We start from the raw sequence: 7,066 nt of genomic DNA, 5'->3' as shown, positions 1-7,066 counted from the left end.
CCCCCCCCAACAGTGAAGCTGTATGATCAGCATTCATTTTATGGCGTGTCAAAGATGCTTCACAGATTTGATCGATTCACTAGTTCTTCAATGTGTTTGTTTGCAGGCTATTGTAATTGGGGAACCTAGTGAAAGTTGGTGCTTGTTTTCTTTTTAGTTGTTGTAATCAGCATTCAACAGTGATAATAGCCTTTGTAAAGATCAGTTGATATTTGAGTAACGGGGAACATATTTGATTTCAGTGAGGAAAGTGGATGTACTGGGAACTGCCTTTTCGATGGCGCTGATGTGGCTGATGGTTGGCCGCTCGAGGCAGCAACGTGGGCGGAAATCGACGGAAAACAAAGCCAGAGCAGAATTACGCCGCGCTATGCCCCGGTCCCGTTCCCCCCCGGCCTCGTCCCTCCGGCTCCGAGAGGCTCTGGGTCTCACCGCGCGGTCGAGCCGGGTTGAAAAGTGTTATTTTTGGCGGCGGTGGCGGCGACAGATTAGCAAAAGACAGAGAGCGCCTGAGTCTTAACCAAAAACACTTAGTGGAATTCAGCCGGCAGCAGAGCTCTGGAGTAATTGCAATGGGGTCACACACACAACCACACATGTGCACATACGCACACACACGGAGTGAAAAGCCAATCAAATTTCTGTCACGTGTAGCTGTGGACAACCTCTGTCCTCACTTCACTTGGGTCCCATTTTAGATGCTTCTGGCCCGTTTGTAGTCTCCCATGTTTGTGTGTCTTTCGCTTTCCTTCACTGTTGTTTGTGCTGGGAAAACTGGCTTCACAATTCACAACTGCCCTCCCCTTAACTAACACATTCTGGATTGTTCAGAATTGCAACCAATCAACATATAATCCTTAACACCGAATTATGTTTCCATAAACTCAAGACTGTAAGTGTATGGATTTATGTTTTATTTTTTAAAACGCAGTAGGAGATGAGTCGAAGATCCCCCCCTTGTTGTACCTTGAAATAAAATGTCATTTTCTCCACCTCCCCACCCATTGCAGCCCCATCCACGTGCAGCAGAAACCCTTTTTGAAAACTGACAACCTAGAAGCATCTTACGTTTGAAATATTTTAAGTTTTACATCTTTCTTTCTGGCCTGGGGTTGGATCGATGCTGCTTTTGCGATGTAATGCATTTTTATGTGAAAGAAAAAAAAAAGCACGAGTGAGAGAGAGAGTGTGAGCAAGCAAGCATGAGACCCAAGTGAATGCAAGAGAGAGAGGTTTCTTTCTTGGCAGGGTATCAAGAGAATATTATTTTTTTGTGCCTACCACAGAGTTATTTTAATTTCTTCAGGATATTAAATAAACATTTAGCAGAAACCCAGGCAGCACGCAGCCTGCCAGCAGCGGGGTAATTTTCGATTTATTGGGAAGCGCTCTGGTCAGGTTTGGGGTCCGCGCTGGCGCCACTTGGTGGAGAACATCAGAACCACCACACTCACCGCGCTGCCTTGCCAACTACTCTCATTCGCCTTTCCAGCCCTGTTCTTTTTTCTGGTTCTTCTCTTTTTTTATTTATTTAAATCCCTCGCCTTTTAAAAATGTTCCTAGGAAGTCTTTAGTGGGTAAACCTTTTTTTAAGGTTTGGGCAGTACGTCAGTTGAATACCATGACATACCGGAGTAGGAAAACCAGAATGCTTTGCTTTTTTTTTTTTTTTCTCTCGCTCTCCTTTTTTTTGGGGAAGTAAGCATTTTTTAAAATATATTTTTTAAAGATTCAAAATAAATATATCCAGTTAAATTATTTCTCGAATGTCACGATCAGCCAGTTTTTTGTGGTCTGTCCCCTTCTGTGAGGCATCATGGGATATCTCTCTCTCTCTCTCTCTCTCTCTCTCTCTCTCTCTCTCTCTCTCTCTCTCTCTCTCTCTCTCTCATTCATTATACCCTCATTAGAGAGAGCATTGACTTTAACCTTCCAAACAGATAACCGCTGACAGCCGAGCACGAAAGGCGCTGGATGGCAGGTCAAAGGTTACAGAATTAGCCGTCCCAAAATAGGCTTTGATGGTTTTGCTTAGAGCTGCACCCATAAGAAATATTTGCTTTGCCTTTGTCACCAAAGGCACAAATGTCTTGGATCTGTTGGGTGTCAACTAGAAAAGTCGCATGCTGGCTGGGGACTGGGCAAGAGGGCACTGAAAAGGGTCAGAGTTGCTCCTGACTGATTGAATTCTATATGGACATTGTGGGGGGGGGACGACAAAATCTTAATAATTTGGCATTTTATGATTAAATTCAGGTCTCTGCTGTGTGACACAGATCTATACATCAGTGAACTTTTTAATTAATTGTGCTCAAACAAAAACGCTTGTATTGACCTGCTATACTATCTGTGTCTTGTTCATTTCCCTATGTTGCCACAACGACTTCCCCGCAGCTCCTCAAGATATGCCCAGTCCTGTCAGATCTTGGAAGCTGCAGCCCAGACCCCCAGAAGAATGTGCCCCAATCCACATTAAATAGGCAAATCGTTGTTATTATTATGATGATGAATTTTCCCCCCAATCTCCCCAAGCACAAAGTGCCCCTTTCAGAGAAGGCAGCCTTTGATTCAGACTTTTATGAGAGAAGCCCATTTCTGTTTTATATAATTGGGGCGGTAAGGGAGTGCACCGCATGAGTAAAATGTGCTGTCAGGCGTCCCTCGAAGCCCCCCAGCCTCCCTCCTCCCCCCGTCGAAAAAACATGTGCTGTCAGATAGGGATTCTGTATGTATTTATCACCCCTCCCCTCCTCATCTCTTCTGCAACTTTAAACGATACTCATTTACTCTAATGATCCCTAATGCACTGGCATCTCTGTTTAAAAACATTTTATTTTAAATTCCACAAGGATGCACCTACTAAATGTGTCAGACAAGAAAGAATCAGGGTCAGGGGGAGAAGAAAAGCACTTAATATCGGCCTTTTGTGTTATTAAAACCCTAAACCAGAAGTTCGTTAATCTTTGTTTTGTTTCTTTCATTCCCAACAGCAGATTTATATTTTGCTGACTTCAGGGGTGGTTTCATATTCACAAACACACCACAATTCTCACAGCTACCAGTCTCCCCATTTAGACCTATGGAGGATGAACTTGGTAAACAAGTCTTAAAGTGCTCATCTACAGATTTTTGTTTGTTTCTTCTGCAGAAAGAGAAGTTGGATATATCTCCTGTTAAGTCACGGGGGAGGTCTCGTTACAAGCGTGCCCATTTGCAGTTTCATTAACGAGGCCCGGTTACTGTGTAATTACCAGGCAGCTTCAACCACACTGCTAAGAGTTTTCCGCAATTTTCAAAAGAGGCTAAACTTCTAAAAGCAAACTGTCAACGTGATCTCTCCAGTCTGTGTAAACGAGGAAGACTTATCCAGCTTTGTTACCATTTCACCTCTTAAACACATACACAGAACGCATGTCTAGCAGGAGGGGACGGCCGAGCGGTGCCAGTCTCTCTAAGCTGTGAGCAGACTTGGTTTCCCCAGCGCTTTGCGGCTTCTCGGCAGATCTGTTGTGATTTCTTCTTCCTTCTCCCACTGGGGCAATTGCACAGTTATACCGTGAAGAATTCTGAAGCCGAAGGGGGAAAAAAAATAAAGAAAGAAGTGGATGTATATTTTGAAGTGTCACATTTAATATCCTTGAGTGCACGTCATGTTTTCTGGAAGCAATTTTTATTCGGAGGAGTTTAAACCGGGGAATCCTTTTTTTTTTTTTTTTTGGCATAAGGGACCCACCCACAGCCTCCTCTCGCTTCAAAAGAGGCAATTGCAGCGACAGCCACAAAAGAAGCAAGTTTTAAGGCCCACCAGCCCCCTCTCGTCCCTCCTCTCTTTTTCTCTCTTTTGTTTATGTATAAGATCCTGCTGCCCACTGACTGGCTCTGTCGCAGGGAGTGAAAATATTTTGGTGCCTGTCTGATAAAGACATGGTTTACCAGGATTGTTTTTCCTCCTTCCGCCAGAAGCGACGGGCGCACAGGATCCGACAGGCAGACTCGACCGAGACTTTTTTTTCGCGGCCTAAGTGAATCAAGGGTAATAAATTGCAACCATTAATCAGTCAATATGAGACGTGCCGAGCTACCGCTGGCTGACGTACTGACAGCTCAACTCCCCCCATTGTGTCCATCACTCATTTCCGTGGTGTGAGAATAGTTTACTTTGTACTCGTGTTTGTATATGTATGCTTGTGTATTGGATGATGAAACTTATACATCAGGCATTCCACACATTCGAGGTACTTTAGAGTCGCAATCAAAACGATGAGTGGCCTACAAAAAAAATAAACTACTACAGAATAAAGCAGTTCAAATACTAAAAACAACATACTGGTATGATCGTTTTATAATATAGTTTGACGTTTGGGAAAACTGGCTACAACTGAGAGTAGGATAAATATTGTTTCTTTTCTTTTTCTGTTGTATCCAATCAAAACACGTAAACCTCTAAAATCCGGGATAAGGATCGTGCTCTAAAACAAAACCATCCAAATTTTGTTCAAGTACAACAAACACATTAATAGTAAATTAATACAAAAGCCCTTATGGTCAAAACATCATGGTTGATAACTGACATATATACGTAAGATATCCCCTTGATTACAATTCAGTGATGCAATAGTAGCTTCAATTTGGCCCAGGCGGTCCTGTGACCTACAGCTACCTGGGAAATCCATGTAAGGTTCCAAAATTTCAATGGTGTGAAAGTATGCACCATGATGGGACATTTCCACATGCCCTTTGAGCATCTGTCTTACCCCCTGATCGCAGTGTACACTTGTGCCCTCCCGTGACCCCTGGGAGCTCCTGCTGTGTGTTGTTTTAGTTCACTGAGGTCACACTGTCGCCCGTCTTCTCTCACTGCATCTGTTCTTACTTTGGTTGTCTAGCCCCAGGCCGCCTTTACCGCCCCCATCCCTCCACCCCTGTGGTTTGTCCCATCACACCCAAAAACACCTGGACACACCTGTCCCTTTGTCCTGACTTACTCCCCCCACCTCCCTACCCTGGGCTGCAAGGAAGTTTGACTTTGTGACCTGAAAAGCAACACTTGGGCCACTTCAATAGATTCCTTTGTGTCCCTGCCAATTCACAAAGTGAGGTTATTACTGGGGAGAGCTCTGGAGATGTTTTTGTGTTTTTTTTTTAAGAAGAGGAGTTGTCCTTTATGTCCAAGTGGATGAGGGTTTGGTTACTTCCCTTTTTCAATGGATAAAAAAAGAAAATCAAACATGTTGCTTGTACCAGACTGTGGTCCCAGATGGGCCGTATGGCTATTGATTTAATAATTAAATCCAGTGTCGCTTGAGAGAGAGCTCACATTATTTATTTTTAAACCGACAAAGAGTGGAAGATCAAAAGAGAGTTGTGGCAGATTGAAGGTGAAGGCCAGGGAGGAGGAAATTGGAAATGTTTGTGCGCCACAGATCGCATTGCCCAAAAACCCAGTGAGAATTTTTATTTTTTCCTGGCGGGGAAGACGAGGTTAACAGAAAAATAAAACAGTTTCACTTTTGTAGAGATTCTCGTCGTGTGTCTGATGTTTGGTTTTGTCTACGCTGGCCTAGCGTTTGAAAGACAGGAGTCCCCAGTTCCCCCTCATTTCTGCTGCTCGGTGCAGGACATGTGGAACCATTTGTTCCTGGGTTATGTTTCCGGTGGTGGTGGTGTGGCGGAATACTTTCATGATTGGAGCGTTTGAAGTGACGCATAAGTGTGTTTCCAGAGCAGGAGAGTCTCGGGGAGAGGTGGTTGAGGGGAGGGGGTGGGGGGGGTTTGCCAGGAAATTGCAGGAGCGTGGCCGAGATGCTGTGCAAATCACCCCCTCCTGCCTGCCCACCCCAGCCCCACCCCATCCCCCTGTTTCCTCCTGATTGCAGCGACTTAACCGCACGCCCGATTTAGAGTGTCTGTAAACATGTCAGCCCTGATGACAGACTGCCTGCAAGTTCATAAATTAACCTCAACTGCATCTCATTAGCCAAGGCTTTGCCCTTAAATTGGAACCACGCTGCCTGAGTTACCTAGGGGGCCTGTCTCCGTGCCCACTGCGCTGCCAACTCCACCCACCGAAGGGACTGAATCTGGCTGTAAAAGATGGGTGGGTGGGGAGAAGAGAGGTGACACACCCAGCTCCCCTCCACCCCTTCCTCACTTTCCCGCTCGGATACCAACTCCTGCTCTTTCCTGATAGTTTGCAGTAGTATTATGCGCCATCACAGTTTGGGTGTAGTGATGTGTTCACATTTGAGTCTTCACAACAGTACCTGGAGTACAATGGCCATACATCTCCTATCGATTTCCAAAATCGTATCCTTCTGTTTTTATTGATTTTTTTTTTTCCCACACCCAGGATTTCCCAAAGTGTTTTGGTCCATCATTTCATTCTTAAATAGCACTCCTAAGGACTGTGTATCAGTATATATATGTTTATCTAGTTATTATTCACTTCTGAACATGTTCTGCAGGACTGGTCTCCCCCTTTGTTGGCTTATATGATGCCATTGTCTTTTATTTTGTTCTGTATTGTTCGTTCTGTGAAGGGCTTTCAGATTTTTCCTCAGGAAAAGTGCTGTATAAATACAACAAATCATCATTACTATTATTTATGATTAAGGATGAGCCTTATAAGTGGCCCTTCAGAAGCCAATACCTCAGTGTCACTGATCAGAAAGTGGTCCTAACCTTTTCACCTTTCCTGCCCCTTGAGATCTGCAGTCCAGTGTGCCTGGCCTTCCTTTACCTGCTAGCCTTAGGCCGACCAACCGCTCACATCAAACCCCCGGATCTGTGCGGGCCTCACACCAGCCAAATATCAGCCCAGTTCTCCCTTTGATCCCCCCACGGGTTAATTGAGTGAATCCACGCGGAAAAACTAAAAAAAAATTCAAATGTAGGGGGCTTTGTCCAAGCAAGCACGATGAAACGATACTCTTAGTCTGAAACGGTCACGTGTGCGGAGACTGCAGCCCCTGTTACTCTCTGTATCATTTAGTTCAGTATCTGTAGTGCTGCTCCTAGTAATTCCATCTGATCTGTGTTTATATGTACAGCGCTGTTATGAGGTTTT

The sequence above is a fragment of the Amia ocellicauda genome, chromosome 7 (genome assembly GCF_036373705.1).
Source record: "Amia ocellicauda isolate fAmiCal2 chromosome 7, fAmiCal2.hap1, whole genome shotgun sequence".
NCBI classification, from domain to species: Eukaryota; Metazoa; Chordata; class Actinopteri; order Amiiformes; family Amiidae; genus Amia; species Amia ocellicauda.
This window is presented reverse-complemented; position numbering follows the sequence as displayed.